The sequence below is a fragment of the Patagioenas fasciata genome, chromosome 16 (assembly GCF_037038585.1).
Source record: "Patagioenas fasciata isolate bPatFas1 chromosome 16, bPatFas1.hap1, whole genome shotgun sequence".
Classification (NCBI taxonomy): Eukaryota; Metazoa; Chordata; class Aves; order Columbiformes; family Columbidae; genus Patagioenas; species Patagioenas fasciata.
The window spans coordinates 2,820,862-2,838,719 of record NC_092535.1 but is presented as its reverse complement, the minus strand read 5'-3'; positions in this window follow the sequence as shown (position 1 = coordinate 2,838,719).

The window sequence follows — 17,858 nt, the reverse complement described above, 5'->3', positions numbered from 1 at the left end:
AATTAACAGCTGCAAACAGCATATGGAATTGGGATAAAAGCAAATGAACGTGATTCCAAATCATTCCTTCTGAGCAAAACAAGGCCCTGTGCAGCCCAGGGTACAACCACTGGTGCTCATGGCACAAAGCAATCAGCCTGGCCGGGGCGATAATTCCATATACTAACACAACCTGTGCCTCCGAGACCAATCAGTTCGGATACAAACACTTATAGAGAGAAAACTACTCTTGAAACTGATGGAGAAACCTTAAAAAACAAAAACAAAAACAAACCAAAACATTGTGAAGCTGAGATTTTTTTTTAAGCCCCACATTGCTGCTCAGCTGGGGGCATTTTTTTCTGGACTGTTTCACCCATCCCTACATGATGATATAAAAGTCAGCGCTTCACTGAGCTTTCTAATAGCCAGGACATATTTCCTTCGCAACCCCAGTGCTCTCTCTTGCTATGAGCTTTCTCCTAAGCAGCATGACACAACATATTGTAAAGGGAAAATGATAATTAGAAGGAACATTTGAGCAGAGGAACTTGTCTGGAAAAATGCTTTAGTTAAATGAAGCGATAAAGATTGTTTTTAACTTAATCTGTTAAACACACACACTCGCATGCACATACGCAGATCTATCCCAGTACAGGGATGTCTGTTCACTGCAGACTTGTCTATAGATGGAGGACAAGCCTAGAAGAGGAGGAGAAGTGAATTCTTGCTTTGATTTTACAGAGGTTAGATAGAGGTGCAGAGAGATTTAAGTACCTAAGCCCAGGAGCAAAGTGCTGCTCGTGGAACCCACCTCTGTCACTCATCCCTGCATGTGTCCCCCCACACACACACCGATGTGTCCCCCAGCCCCACCACCATCACCACCAGGAGCCCACTTCAGTTGGGATGCCTGAATCCTGCCTTCATCACAAACCCATCCTTCTCCAGGGCTAGTGTTAAAATGATTGGTATTTTCAGACAAACACCTAACAAACTGCCGAGTAGGGAATGACCGTGATGTACAGAAGAGAGCAAGCGGTGCTGCAGTTGCAATGGGACTACCAGGAAGAGGGAGTTTTCCTAGAGCTCAATGCTCAGCCTGAGCCTGCGAGTGTAGTGCAAACCGAGATCAACCCAGCAACAGACGTATTCTCCAGAACAGAGGGGTTTTTTTCTCTTTTCTGTATCAATGTGACATTTCTTTTCTGGTACCGTTCTAACTTTTCTCTTTCAGCCTTTGGTTTCCTTTTGTCTTCAACTGTAGAAAGAAAAGGATTTGCACGCAGAGCTGGGTTCAGCTCTTTGCTGGGAGGCACGGGGCAGCACAGTGTGTGTGCGCTCAGGCTCCTTTCAGCAGCACGGCCAAGTCAGGCTGGGACAGGACAGCCCCAGGTCAGCGTTACAACCATTTTCTGACACACTGTTATTCAAAAAATCTTTCACACTAACGTTAAAATTGCCAGCGTGGGTAAGAATCGGTGACCGTTTCACCGAGTGACTTGCCTCAGAGGATGATCAAACAAGAAACTCCGCAGGAAAATACAAAACCCTGCCACCCAGGAAAATAATTTCATAAATCCCTAGTGTAATAGAAAATAAGTCTAAAGAAGAGCCATGAAACTCTTAATACAGTCAGAAGCTTCCCTTGTGATTAACTATTGCAATTTTGAATGTTTTAATAGGCCTTTCTGAATCTCGCTGAAAATCATGTACTTTTACACAGATGAAATGAATCTGGCAGCCCTGGCCGAGTCTCACCCTCTGCATTCTTCCAGCCATTTCTCAGATAAATTGCCTTGTCCAAGAAGATGTTAGAGGCTGGGTATTGTTCACTTATCGTAATGTCTGTCTACAAATCTGCTCTTCACGTCTGTGTAAATCTCGATTCATTCCACCCTGGAAAAGAAACCCATTCCTAGTGGCAAAATGAGAAGAGGATAATCCAGCAGTGCGATGATGGACTCTGATTAATTAACCAACCTTTCTGGATGGAAATACTAGAGGCAATCCTACATTAGGAGGAAGAGAGTCATGGGAGGTAATATTCTCCAGCAGAATCTCTATAGCAGACTATCAGCACAAATGAAACATTTCTCCTTGTTGGATTTTATGTTTCCAGTAAATTTTGTGCAGGTGGAAAGTGCCACCTTCATAGCCCTGGAGACCCAGACGTGGTTGCACAGGTTATTTCTTTTCCTGACACCACCCATAAACAAATATGTTTCTTTTTTCTTCTTTTCCCCCTATTCTTCTGCAAGCTCTCCCACCACAATGGTGTTCAAATTCACTCTTTATGCAGGCAAAACATGTTCATACATGACAGGGAGAAATACTGTAAGTGCTCAGTGACAAACTCCCAGCACCTTTAGTCATGCCATAATTTCACAGTTGCGCTCCAAGTGTAACCACTTCCTTGGGTTTACTTGTCATAGAACATTAATATCAGAGTTAAAAAAATAAATATATCCTTACAAATGTAATATTTTGGTTCTGCAGGTTGGTTGACTCTGGTATAGGCAAAAGCTTCCTTGTATTTCCAATGTAAGTACCTGTTCCTAAGGAGAAATGGTAACTTTTGGTCTGGATGACCCGCTCGGATCTTAACATTGAGCTCGCATATAATCTGCCTATGGAGCTCCTTGCTACAAGATATTCTTGAAGCACGTGGAAATTGCTGTCTTGAAATGCTTTCGTGTGAAACAAGGCAAATTTATTATTCTCGTACAACATTTGCTCTCATCGTATTTGAATCTAAAAATCAGAACGATGGTTTACATCCATGTGAATCTGTTATCATAAATAATAAACATTGACTCTTGAGATTCTTCCACTTCCGGACTTGTAAATTGGCTTTTGGCATCCTGCTGGTTTCATGTGGCATGAAAACATCCATGAACATGGCGAAATTCCTGGCAACAGAGAGTGAAAGCTCTGGCACTTCACTAAGATTTTGCATTTGCAAGTCCCTGCAGCACATTTCAGAACTATGTAGCAGCCATGCGTTTTTTGCTTGTTTTTCTGTTCTTGAACTTTGGCCACTGATATCAGCATCTCATTCTTGGCAGCTCAGAAGACTCAATACATTAACTTTTTTCCTAGAAGTACCCATTGCAGGAGGTGCTGTATCAGCACCCACTGCCAACACCACCCAGCCCACAGTTTTGAGAAGAACACATCAGCCAGGCTGAGTAAAACACAGTTCTGAAAACACATCTTCCAGGTTGTTTTTGAAGGCTGAGAAAGTCCGTTTTCTGCCTCAACGACAAGCAGACAGGGCACAGAACGGTCACTGACTTCAATAGGAGCAGGGCAGGCTGTAGCTTAAAAGGAAGCAGCTCCAGATGGCCAGTCTGAGTTTGTGATTTATTATTACTCTTGCGACACCAGTGCTGTAGTAGATACTGCTTTTGGGTGAAAGTCTATATGGGCTGTCAGAGAGTTGTTTTTTGTGTGCTTTCTCTCCTGTAAAAGGAGCAAACACTCTGACACTTCCTACCCAGGAATATTTACTGCTTCAGCCATGGAGAACTATCAAGCTAAATGTTCCAACCAAGCCAAGCTTCCTCTGGTCCTGTTAGAGCACTGCGGATTTACTCAATGACAGTTTAGGAATTTCAAGCCCTCAGCATTTATAGTTAGGTTTAATTTCTGGGTGAAAAGTTAAAAATAAAATACAAGTTCAATAACTGCTCTCCTTGCGTAACATATGTCACCTATAAATATCCATCACATATGGCTAAGTGCTACAGCTCTCTCTTTTTTACTTTGTCTGCAGGTGGCAAACTAAACCCAGGAAATATATGTACTGTAACAGACAAGTTAAATTTAAAGACAAATTAAAGGATAGACAAGCATTTTCACACCAGAGGAACTTTGACTTTACTACCATCGTCTCCACCAGAGCACTGTACAGTACATTTTCTAAAGGACTACAACTGATGCCATGAAGATCCTACTCAGCTGACTGTAAAAAACATTGTCCCTTTCCAGATCCCTTTCCCCAACTTTTACCTCCATGATACCAGTGTAAATAACTGTATCACTGTCTTTATTTCCATCAGGGAATCCTGGCTGCTCCATCTCCTTCCTACCTCTTGAAAGTTAGGAATGTCTGACACAAAACCAATGTGCGTTAAATCAAGCTGTACTTTCCTGAAGACATTGCTCATCTTTACATTTAAAGGACGGTGACTAATCTCTCTCATTCTTTCTCTTTTATTAGGGAAGTAATTTGTAGAAGTATAATACAGAAAACAGTAAGTAGGTATGTGAATAAACAGGATGAGTCAACATTGTTTTTAAGTCACATTGTGATCAGAAATCTCCTGGAGTTCTTTAAGGGTGTTTATGAGGTTGAAAGTAAAAGGACTGGTCAACATGGCATAGCTGGATTCCCAAAGGCTGTCATAAATTTCCTCGCTGGGGGTCTTAGAGAAGTGAGACCACCGCAGGAGGCCTCTAACAATTCTGGATTTTATAGCCATTTCTATCTCATATTGCATTCATTACACCTTTATTATACCTTCAGTATACCTTGCTTTACACCAGAATTGCACTCATCTATTTGCAGCGATGTGATATAACACCATATAGAGAATTGTCTAGTTTAAGAAAAGATTGTCTATCTATAAAAACTAGCTTCCCTCATCTTAACGGAGCTGTTGGTGTGATCTAGCTGGCTGTTCTCAGCTGAAAGGATGAAGCTGTGGTAGGGTCAGACCTACAGTGCAGGAAACCAGGGATGGTTATCAATAGAGAGATGTGGAGGCTGAAAACAAGATGATAAAGGGAGACACACCACGACCGTGAGCCTCAAATGTGCCCTATCACAGTCGCAGCTCTTCCTTTCCTGTTACTGTAAGAGGATTAGGAGTTTCTTGGAAGGTGCTTGGCTATGATGGGCATCCAGAAAACATCCTGCTCTTGCCCCTGTTCAAATACCACTGAAGTCAAAGGGGTTCAGTTCTGCAGCATTTTGTGTTTAGCTTTAATTTAGTTCCCAGAAAAGATTATCCATGGTAGATAACTGTCAGGGAAGCAGTGCCACGCTTTCACAGCCATTAATTGCAGATCCAAATCAGATGCCCAGATCCCAAAGACAAGAAGGATTTGCCACTCTCTGAGCCTGGGTTGATTCTCACACTCAATCTGCCCACAAAGATGCGATACCCTCCTCCCTGTCCCTGCTAAACTGATCAAACTCAAGACCCTTTCTTCAAAGCTTCTATATTTTTCTGCTATCTGCTGAAACCTACTCCCTTGATAGTTGTCACTTGTATGTTATTAATGAACAAAGATACCATCTTTTTTGTGTGCTAGCTATCAGCTCCATCCCATAAGAGGCTGCTTTTTCAGAGTTACTTAGGAGTGCATGGGTTGTCTTGTCACATCGGTTGGGTAATGAAAGGGTGTATAAAACAGCCTGAGACCTGGTACTAGAAATATGTAGTTATTCCTGATATCAAAAGAGCTTGTAAGGGTTTTTTGATTAATATTTGTGCTATGACAATTGTATCTAAATGTTTACCTTTTAGCCTTATCCTACATTTAACAAGCTAAAAAGATGGATGCATTTGCAGGGCTTCTAAGGGGAAAAGAGTTTTCAGTTCGCTTTGCTGCTATGTGAACCCTTCTGAAAGCCTGGACCACAGATGCTTGCAGTTTGCCTGAGTGATGATTTAAATTTGTTTGTGTTCTGTATTTTTACCAGTGCTTAATATCATGTAATAAATACCTCATGGCACAAGGCGATGTGGTGATATGGGCCCTTTCACACAGCAGATTCAATTCCAGATTAATAGCTAAACACTGCTTATGCAAGAACATACACCTTTACATTCCAAATGCATCTCCGCTTTCATTTAACCGTGGCAAAACACAAGATCAGATAACTCTCCAGCAAGAGAGGAACAGTCCAGGCACCAGAGGCCACATGTTTTCCACCACGGAATTGAAATTCTCATGGTGGGTTGAAGCACGAGCCAACCTCTCTGCCAGGAATTGTTAGAAACAAGATATCAGCCTTGATCTACAAATGTATGTTAAAAATTATAGCAACTTCTACAATACAGAATTACTCCATATATCTACTTAGAGGGGAGCGTGCTAAGTAAAGCTTAAAGCTTCATCCCTGCATGCCCATAAGCCTAACAAACGTTCATCATGGATTGCAAGGTTCACATCACTGTAAACATCAAACAGCAAGAAGCCTGAGGATAAACCTGTGACTTTCTTTTTCCTTTATGAATCTCCTATATCTTGAGACAGACCAAAGTTATTAAACGTGCAGTGATACCCAGGCACAATTACCAAAACACAGCCTAATTTCAGATGCCCTTCAGCAACAAGTACTGCTTCATTGGATCAAGGATGTTGTGCATTCACAACATCCAAAGGTGAGGTGATATTTTAGGTCTCTCATTTCAAATTTATACGACTTAGAGACACAATTCAAAACTTTGTGACAGTTTCAGTGCAAATTTCTTCCTGCCCCCATAACACACTCGTGTGAATTATTGGTTAAGTGACTTAAATAAGATAAAACATTGAAGTTTGGATTAATTCACTCACTTTTGCTTATTTGTTTTTAGCAAAAACACCAGTAGAACCACCCCCCCCCCCCCACATTTTTTTATCCTTTTTCTTAGGAAGAGATTTGACACACCCGGTACCAGGAAATTGCCAGGATAGAAGAAATTCCATTATCCAAAAATCCACAGATAATATGGGAGAAACACTGTATGTTATCACCTTCGGCCATCACTTTAATTAAAAATGCCCTATTGTTGTACCTGTAACTTATTGCTAGTTTTGCGCTTGTTTGTCTGCAACTGCATTGAAAAAAGCACGTATGGAAAGGCAAGGAATAGCATATACACACTGAAGATAGATGGTGAAGGCATGTTGCCTGTTTAATTTGCAGGAAAATAAGCCAGAGCAAAGATCTGAGCGCTCAGAAAAGCAGAGGCTGCTCCAGGCTTTGTCTCACTGGGAGCAAAGGGGGAAACAGGCCTCACAGTTGAGAAAAAAAAGCAGACTGCATGGGTAAACTGCGGTGAAAATGAGCTGTGATCCATCGGGAGTGAGAGTCTGGCACTTGCCTCACCTTCATCTGCGCTGTTTCCTCTCCTGCTGCTTGAAGATAGCCAAGAGCTTCCTTTTTAATCAAGGACCATTGGAAAGTACCAGCGGGCTCCCACTCACGACGCGTTGATTGGCTTCCAGCCGCAGTGAGAATTGCATCCTGTAATCAAAATAGCAATCATTAATGGCACAATTATTCCCCCCCCTCCACACGCACGCACTCTTGTACCACTGACTCAGAAATGCAGACTACAAACAATGTAAAACGTTCACCTGGCGCTGGGAAAGGCACCCGGTCCTGGCCTCGCACTGGGTGGCTGTGTTTTCGGATGCTGTGGGAAGGCAGGATCAAGGCACTGATTGGAAATCGAAAGGCAAAGCTAAAGGAATTGAGATGGGAATGCAAGTTGATGCGATTGTCGTTTTTCTGCAGTGTACCCCACCTTTCCTGCCCTGTCCCTGTTGCCTGAGCATCACTCTTCATCATCCCTCATCCTCATCTCCGGAGCTGTTGGCATTTGGGAATTACCTTCCAGCAGGTTTCCTTCCCCATCACTTAACATGCCCTGTGGCCATGGGGAGAATCATACTTTTGGCAGTCTGATTTTCTGACTGGTCTGAACACAGAGCTGGGGCGATTTATCCTGAAAACACCTGACCGTGCCTCCAGCTTTTCCTTTCCATTTTACTTTCTCATCTGCTTTCTGCTCCCTTTCTGATGTTTCACGACTGCGCAGGCTCTTCCCCCTTGGCACCCAGGACATGGACAGGGGCACATCCCTCTCCATCAGTGGCTCAGGACTCCACTTCTTTAGCAAAACTGCCTTTCCCCTTTCTTCTGAGTGCGAAATAAATCTCCACAAAAACATATCCTGCTGAGAGATGAATTCTTTTAACACTTGCAAAACAGAAGAAAAATACAGGTCTTAAAGAGTCAACTAAATGCCATCTTCAAACCCAATTTCTTGTTAGGGCTGGATGGACAATGGACCTCACAGTTTGCTTGAAATGCAGGAGTGAAAAAGAAAAGTTATGTAAAATCTGTGTGTACTTTGCATTGAGGTTTTTTTTCATTATTTTCTTTTCCTTTCCAGGTGATATCTAGTAGAAATTTGCTTTTATTTTACTCCCTGGCTAGTTTACTTTAAAAATATTTACGACGAAGGGTAATTTTCAAAGGTTGCTATTTTAAAACAAAGAGGTTTCAAACTTGCATTCTGAAATGTCAGAAAAGAAACGATGGTCTCAAAATCCACACCTCTACTTGCAAAGGAATGCACTGGCTTTTGTGCATAAATTTCAGCTTTTTCATTTCCAGTTTAGTTTTTCAGATTTACTCGTTGTAAGGAGCCGTCCATTCCTACTGCTTATGCTATTTTTTTCTCCCTTTCTTAACACCTTAACTATCCTTGAGGGAATCAAAGTCTACAGGAGTCCAGCTTAGAGCAATTAATATACTTCTCTGTAAATTGAGCTGTTTGTGGAGCAGCAAAGATCCAGCTAGCAAATTTCCAGTATACATGGATATCATACAAGGCCTTGCCAGTGATGTTTGGTACCTTTGGTGGGAGCATGAGAACTTTGGACTGGATGAACTACTGACAGAGCTTCTCCTTGCTGACCTGCCTTTGGGCTGGAATCGGGATCTACTGCCAAAGCAGGAGCAAAAGGTTTCAGTAAAACATGCAGATAACTAAAGGGTCTGAATTGATAGGCATGATTAGCTGTAACATTTCACCAGCACTAAACCAACTTCACATAGACCTTTATAGAAAAACAGGGAAGAATACATCTTTGTTTTCTGCGGAAGAAAATGAAGCAGGTCCCAGACCTGGAATGAGATGGAAAGTTTACAAAATGTTATTCATAAATAAATCTCTGAACAATAAAAACATTAATTCTGTTTACTCTTCTGCAAAGCGTCTGGAAATGCTCTCACGCCATCATATGTTGATTTGTTCTCTCCCTTCTCACCTGAGTTCTAGGTGTCTACAAGTGAAGAAGACTCTTCTGCAAAGTGATCAGTATAAGATAGAAACACAACCCCCTCACATTGGGAAAAGCATTTCCTTGTCAGCCTGCATCAGACCGACTTATTAACAAAACGTTAACAACAAGCAAATCTCGTGAGGCTGGAATTTCATTCCATTCATTCTAGATAAATATTTAAATATGTTTGTCTTTATTACATTTCTCTGGGCTTATTCTAAAACACTTGGCCTGAAAAACCAGACTGAGGATTTTGGAGTCTGAATCAGCTTGACAGAGCCCACAAACCAAATGCAAAATAAATTAGTGATGCCTGATGGTTGCACTGGGTAGCTCGGCAAGGCATGGTGTTTAAAAAGACCATCCGACTGGTTTTAGGACCTACAGTGGAAGAAATTAGAAAAGCAGAAAGAGAGAGCTTGTTTGTACCAGCAGGAACTTCACACTCATCACATCCAAACACCATTTTCCCCAAGGCTCACTTGCACAGCATGTTCAGTTTAAGCCAGGTTCAGAGATGCTGATGTTCCAGGCAGAGGTGAAGCACCATTCCATGGAGATCCAGCCTCTCATTTCCCCTGTACCTGAACCACAACAGCAAGGATGGTCCTTTGCTATGGGATGTGCACTCTCAGGAACCTTCTTTAAGTAAATCTTCTTGCAGGTGACGGCAGCTTCTGCTTTCAAGTGAGACCAAGCGCAGGAAAATCTAACCCAACTTTTCAAGCCTCAGTAGATAGTTCAGGACAGTTTTAAGAATGTCTTTTGCTGCAGCTTGTTCAGCTGTCTCTAGAGCCCTGCAGCGGAAAGCACGACCTAAGGTTTAAGAAGACAAAGAGTCTTTCCCTGCCTGATTCTATTAATAAGTGCATTTATTTCCAGACACTTTTTATTATTAACAACTAGTTCTCACTCATATCAGGGACTTCTGCCAAGGATGGCTATCAACCAGGGCACAGACCAACTCTCAAAGAGCACAACAGCTCCCTAAGTCACAATTTCCCAGCAGCTGGACTGTTAGAAAGAAGGCCAAGATCCTCTAAAAAGCAAATACTGCTTTACAGAGGCTTTGCCTGGAGGAGAAGCTTGCACTGGTACAAGCCACTCCAGCCACTGGTTCAAGGCAATTCCCAGTGTAGAAAGAATATATATAAAACTGGCTGGCTCCTCTACTACATGAACACACACAAAACCACGAACATGTGCAGCACCATCTTTTCTGAAAGTGCATTATTATTAACTGGAAATAGCAGCCAGATCCATCATGTTCAGCATGCCCCACATCACTGCTTCGCTAAACACCACAGATTATTTCCCTGTAATTGCCTTCCTGAGCTGTCTAGCAGCCTCGATTCATTTCCATTAAGGTTTGGGAGGATGAGATCATTTAATATTTCCCCATCCCTTCCTTTATTTTTCCCCTGTTTTTGTAAATTCAGCGATTATATGCTCGCTGCCATCCGCTCAGTCACAAAAGTGAAAGCTTAGCGCTTGCTATTGCAGTGGAGCAGCTGAAACAATAGTGAACTATCAACTGTAATTTTCAGCATGTGTGTTTTCCCCCTTCACTTGAGAAGTAATTATGTTTGTGCCCTGCAAAATCAGGCAGACAATGGTTTCACTTCTGTTACATCCCTTCACTTTGCACAGAACAGCCTGATGGAGCGGTCAAGAGGAGGGAAAAAAACAGCAGAACCAAGCCCTGTAGCCTGTTATCATCCAAAAACCAATAACAAATTCATAAGTTGTCTGCCGATTTTATTCTTTTTTTCCTTTGGTAGCTGCAGAGCATTAATTAAATATGTTCTGGATGTAGATTAAATTTCTGCACTCGGAAGTTATCATCAATGCCTCACCTGCCTTGAAATGAGAACTGCATGTTCTTTGATAAATGGATTGAACGCTTTGCCTGGTTTCATTCAGTGTCTGCACCCTCCTTGGGAGGATTTAGTCCTTAGCGAAGTCTGTGTCATGTCCTGTGCTGCGACTGCAGAGGGAGCGTGCTCGTCCTCCAGCTGTGAAACAGCCTCCACCTGCTCATGTCAACAGAAATCCTCAGATGGGTTAGGATGATAGCGGATTGGACGCCAGGATCATCTCCTCATAGAAAAATAGATATTAAGTGAACAATCCTTCCATCAGACACGTACAAATCCTTGAACTTCTGCCAGTCTGGAAGGATTGCCGATGTCCCTATCGCAGTTTCAGTGCTGGCTTTGTCTCACTGATGGCTCTACTTTTAAGAACAAAATCCAATATGCCATGTTGCCATCTCTGTTCCTTTTTCTAATTTTCTGCAAATGAGTGTTTTAATTCTGATTTTTTTTTTCCTTCTGATAACTGGTAATCTCATAAAGGAGCTATCAGATATTTTAAATCTCTGCTGTTCTGGCAATTACTACACTTTGATGCTGCAATCTTTTGATGTTGCTACAACTTCATTTTTTTATTAATTCCCTGTGCCACTGCCAAAAGAGTCTGACCTGATCTGACCCCAGCCTCCCCCAAAATGCCAGCTTCCCAACAGGAGCCCAGAAGGGTTCAGACAAGTGTTTTCATTCTCATTCCCTTCTCGGCTGTGGAAGTGCCAGGTAAAACTTTGACCCATGCAGCTCATATAAGCTTTGCCACCACTGTGTGCCAGCTGATCCCATCAAGAAGTAAAAGCCCAAATAAAAGGTCTGCTGAGGCAGCTCGGAGAACTTGACGTAATTCAGAGGATCCCAGTTAGCGCAGAAATGTGGACTCCACATTGACAGCTCCACGGGAATATGAACAGCAAAAATTTATACACTATTGATATATAAAATGACACAGAACAGAAAGTCCCAAACTCTGTGTCAGCCTGGCTCATCTAATGGCTCACAAGAACAATGCATTTCCACCACATAAAACCTTGGCTTTAACTTTTTAGGACAATCAATAAGCCCCTACTTATAATGTTCCCTTCCTTGCCCTTCCTTCAGATCTGTGTCAGCTGGGAAATGTCACCGAGTGGAACAGATAAAAGTTTTACTAGCCATACAGTCATAGAATCATTTTGGTTGGAAGAGACCTTCAAGATCATGGAATCCAACCATAACTCCCTGCCAAGAGCTTAGAAACAAAGGGACAAATTTCCAGGTTCTGAATGATTAAAGTGTATTAGTTGGATGGAAAGGACAAAAAAGGGGATAACCAAGAAAACAAAGAAATCTGTATCACGCCAATGTGGATGTACAGGAGGAAGCAAGGCTGTCATTCAAGTCACATCTACAGAGCTGTAGAAAACCTTCTGGAAAATTCTGGCTCACAAGGCCTCTGTGATGTCACCGTGTGTTGCCATGACGACCCCACGCTGTCCCCAAGCCCATCTGGCCATTGACAGCCCGTCTGTTCGGTCAGACTTCCTGCGCTCTCCGGTGTTTCTCACTGTGAGCAGAGCACTCAAACCCAAACTCAGCCTGATTCCTCCTGATCCTCATCTACCCTGATCCTCGTCCATCCTCCACCTCGTCTGTCCTGATCCTCATCCATACTCCTCCTCGTCCGTCCCCATCCTCATCTGTCCTTCTCCTCGTCCACCCTGATCTCTGTCCGTTCTCCTCCTCATCCGTCCCCATCCTCGTCCTTGACCGTCATTCCTCCTCCACCCTCGTCCTCATCCAATTTGGTCGCTGCAGCTGAGACAGGTGATGGAGAAGAACTCGTCCTGGGGGAGGTTTCAGAGCTTCCCTGACACAGATTAGCACCAGTGATGGGCTCCACAGGGTGTTATGGCAGATGCATCACCAGGCTCAAAACACTTTGGACACTGGGAGAAATTCTGTCAGGCTGCTCTACATGAGCAGCCAGAACCTCCGTGCTGTCAATCCTCCTCCTGTCTGCCCCGCTTGCAGGGAAAGCAGCACGTGGGGAGCACAGGGCAAATGACCATGTGGGTCAGAGGCAAACGTGAGCCAATTAGCCCCTAGAGACTATTCCTAATTCAAAAAACAGGACAGAAAAACTAGGTGATGAAAAAGCAACATTTTTCCTTCCCAGCTCTCTTCACTCCAATGAATTGGGGTGAGGAAATCCCCCTACCCTGAAAAATGATACTTGGGGTGGGAAATTGTGGGGACGGGAGACCGTCATGATGGGAAACCATTGCAGGGCTAAGAAATCATTATTGGGAAACCACCCCTTAGGGCAGGCCAGGGCAGGCAATCACCAGCGGGACAGGAAATCAGTGAGATGGGAGGATGTGATGTGAAATCTCAACCCCTCACAACACTGAGGCTGATGCTGCTGGAATCATGGCCATGGGGATGGAGGCTTTTTGTCCCCAACCAACCCCACCCTGACCAACAGAGATGGCCAGGGCAGCAGCAGCTCCCATTCCTCCTGCTGCTCCTGCCCTCCAGGTCACCCCAACCACCTCTGCCCCCCAGGATCTCACCCCATCTCCCCTCTGTGCTTCCCCCAACAGAGAGGATCCCTCGCCAGCTGCTGATGGCGTGGCAGGCGCAAGCGAGGAGAGCCACCGTCCCGGCCATGGCAGCACCTGGCCCTGCCTACCTGCTGCCTGCTGGCCAAGGGCTGCTGGTGCCCCCCCAGCCTGCCCAGCACTACCCTGTCACCTACCACCTGGGACAGGGCAGTGTCTGGCAGGGGGTGCCGGGGACCCCGGGGCAGCTGCTGCAGCTCACGCCAGGGATGCAGCTGCAGCAGGTCCCCCAAGTGCTGCAGCTGTCCCCAGGGGTGCAGCTTTGCCAGGGCGTGCAGCAGGTCCAGCTGCCCCAAGGGGTCCAGCTGGTGCAGGTCCCCCAAGGGGCCCAGCTGCCCCCTGGCCCTGCTGCATTTCCACCACCCTACCCCTGGGGACAGCAGCTGCTGACGGGCACCACCCTGGTGCCACAGCAGCCCATGGGGCTGGGGCCATGGGCTGTGGTCCAGGGGCAGCCCATGTACCCCGCGGGCTCTTACCACCTGCCTGTCGCTGCCCACCCCGGCCTCCCGCCACCCCATGGCTCTGTGGCTCGGCGGGCGCGGAGCCGCCCTGTGCCCCACACCCTGCCTGGCACCGCCATGGAGCCTGCGGAGGCCTCCAGCAGGGACGGAGTGGCTGAGGAGCTCAGTGTCCCTGCTGCCAGCCCCCACCAGCCTGCCCCAGGTGAGTACTGGGGCTGGCAAGCTTGCGGGAGGGTGGCCAGGCTGAGGACAGCTGGCATCACCCGCCTTGGGTGGCTTTGTTTGCTTTGTCAGCAGAGGTGACCACCAAGGCAGCCCTGGGGAGCCCGGGGGATCTCCCCCAGCAGGAACCAGCTGCCTGCGCAGGGGCTGCTGATGAGCCGGACCCCAACACCGTGGCCGACACCCTGGCTGCCTGGCTGGAAGCCACGTTTGGTGGAGACGCTGTCCCCGATGTCGCGGACAGCCCCGACCTGGCCAGCTTCCTCCGCGAGTTCCCTGACCTCTCTGGGTACGTGGCACAGGGTGGCTGCCCAAAGCAGCCAGTGGTGGCACCGGGGCTGGGGGACAGTGAGGACACCAGCACCCATGTCCCTGACATCCCAAACCCACCACCTGCCTCAACGAGCTCCCCGATCTCTCCGAGCACAGGGCAGAGAACACCAGCCCCGGAGAGCAAGTGGCGGCGGCGGCGCTGGAGGATGGCAATGTCACCAGCCATGTCTCCAGCTCTCCCACCATCCTGAGCCAGCCGCCGGACTTCTCTGAGTACGTGGCGGATGGCGGCTGCTCCAAGGACGGAGTGGTGGCCGTGGGGCTGGGGAAGAGCAAGGACACCATCCCTGATGTCCTCTGTTTCCCTAACAGCCTCAGGGAGCTTGATGGGTTCTGGGAGCCAGTGGATGACAGCACTTGCTCCCAGGACCAAGTGGCGCTGGCACAACTCGGGGACAGTGGGGATGCCGGCATTACCACCAATGGCCCCTGCATGACCACTGAGGTCATCGAGGAGCTCCCAGACCTCCCCAAGTAGGTGGCAGAGGGCTGTCCCAAGGAGCTAGTGGTGGCGAGGGGGCTGAGGGATGGTGAGCACACCATCCCCGATGTCGCTGACATCCCCCACTTGACCCTCTCCCTCAACAAACTTCCCCACCTCTTGGAACACAGGGCAGAGGGCAGCTGCATGGAGGACCCGGTGACAGGAGAGGTGCTGCTCTACGGGGACACCACCTTCCCCGATGGCCCTGACACCCAGGCCAGCAGCACCCCTGTCACTGGGAACATCTGGGAGCACGGGCCAGAGGGTGACAGCCTGGACGAGCGACTGGCGATGGCCATGACGGGGGACAATGACCCCTTCTGGGGCGTGATGGCCTCCCCATCACCAGCTCCACAGGGGTCACCGAACGCTGTGGTCACAGACCTGCCCGCCTGGCTGCAGAGGAGTCCCCTGCAGAGCCCTGAGCAGAGCTCTCCAGAGAGTTCTGAGGAACCTCCAGAGGACAGTCCCCTGGCCAGTCCCTGGAGGGAGCCTATGATGGACTCTCTGGAGTCACCTCTGCTCAGCCCTCTGCAGGTCCCCCTGCTCAGCCCCCTGGCCAGCCCCGGGCCTGCACCCCAGCCTCGCCGGCCCTCCAAAGCCCAACTCGTGGAGGAGCTGCAGCGCAGGCATCTCCGGGTGCTTCACAGCCGCCTGCCCCTGCCACCGGGCACTGTCACCTGCCGGGGGCTGCCAGGACCAGGAGCTGCGGGCGCCAGTAAGACCAAGCGCCCCGCACCAGTGAGAGCTCCTGAGGGCCACAAGACCACTCCGCTTGACACCATCCCGCGGAAGCGAAGAAGATAATGGTGACCAGGAGCCCCCCCGACCACCATCATGCGCTGGCCCCGGGACTGCCAGGCGCTACGTCGCCTCTTTCCACCTGGCGACCCTGCTGGCCCCAACCCTGGAGAAGAGGCCACGGCACCTTGCGGTCACCCAGGGAACAACCACTCCATAACCAGGACCCCCGGCCTGGTACCACCAGCACTGCGACCACCACCTCTACCCCACCCTTCTGCTGACAGCCGCAGCACCGGCGTCCCCACCACCCGCTGGGACCGGCGTCCACAGGAGCAGCGTCCCCACCTGGGCTGAGGATGCACCCACCAGGGGACACAGGACTGAACACCAGGGACCCAAACCCCAGCAGCCGAGCTGGCTGTGCCTGTGCCCACGGGGACAATTCCAGCACAGGGGCTGTGGCACCAGCTGCCCGGGCCCTGCGGCTGCCGCACCTCCCGCCGACTCCCCGCCATCCCTCGGACCCTGGGGCCTCATCGCTGCGCCCACCGTGCTGAGGAGCAGGAGGACTCGGTGCCCATCACACCCCAGCAGCGGCCTCAGCAGCGGCGCCTGAAGAACTTGGCCCCGGAGGAGCTGGACACTCTGTCAATGTCACTGGGCAGCTGCCGTTTTTTGCGCAGAGGCAGATGGACATGGAAAGAGCCACCAGTATGGACATTTGTAACCCACCGCTCCAGCACCATCCCCATGGCACCCACACCCAGAGGAGATGTGGAGGCAGAGACCTGCACCCACGCACCCTCTCCATCACCTCTCAGATGCCGCTTTCTTGCTTGATTCATTAAACCTGTTGGGTGTTGGCTTTGCAGCGCCTCTACCTGTGTCATTTGTGTGGTGAGAGGGGGTGAACGCAGCCCCTGCCCACCCCGAGGGCAGCTGAGCTGGGCTGGGAACAGACACACAGATAGGATGGGGACAGAGGGTATCGCTCCAGGGGATGGTCGCCCTGGGCAAGAAACGATGGGGATGGCATCACTACTGGATTTACTGACGCCTCCATCGCTGTCCCAGCACAAGCGGCACCATCACTGCCCCAGCAGTGGTGTCACAGCCCTCAAGCTGCTCTCACAGGACATTTCCACCCATCCCGTGCCGACTGAGGAGAGAGGCAAAAGCTCAAAGTAGAGAATTACAAGGTCAAACAGTTGTTCTCGTGCGGGCCATGCCCCAACCCAACTGACACATCCCAAATGAGGCCTTACAGGGGGTTCTGATGCCCTTCGGTCCTTCATGTACAACGTAGCTTCACTGATCACCAACACTCATGCCACCCATCAATGAGAACACTCCAGCTTGGCAAAGCAGCTCTAGTTTTGCAGCATTCACTCTTAAGGATTTTGGCTGCAACACCAGCCAAGAAAATTTACAGCTAGAACTAACCCAAGTTCCCTCCTCGATTGGCACCTCTTTCTCCATCGGTTCTCTGCATTTCTATAGTTCCTGGGGAGGACACACCAAGACTTTCCTCATTTAAACAGAGGAGAAAGAGGAGTCACAAGCCTGCAGAAAGCCTGACATTCACATGCACGGTGCCCACACAGGAACAGTCTAAAGGCCCTGCAGATTCACGAAGGATTGAATTAAGGAACCGTTTTCCTAAACAGGGAGAAATTAAGGATCAACTGAATACAACCACCACTTGTGGTTGCTGTTGCTAGCTAGGAAGTGGAAAGAAGGAAGCATTAATGCTGTTCCATCAGGGACATCAGGACCCTGAGGACTCCTGTGGCCTCCCATAGGCCTGTGACAAGCTTGTGGTACAAGATGCCGAGGTTAGAGGGGTGTTGCCGGCGAGGACCCTCAGCCAGTGGCCCTGGAGTGTGTTGGCGTCACTGCAGCACACCTGGAGTCCTATGGGGATGAGCCAGGGGCTGCTGAGGTACCGGAGGCCAACGGGGAAACAACAGTGAAATACTGCAAAAGAATTAAGAGATTGCTGACGGCTCGCCATCCTGCTTGTCCAGCCGTCACATGTTGGAGTTTGCTAAGTCCAGACCACTCTGGTACAGAGCACAAGAGTTGTTAG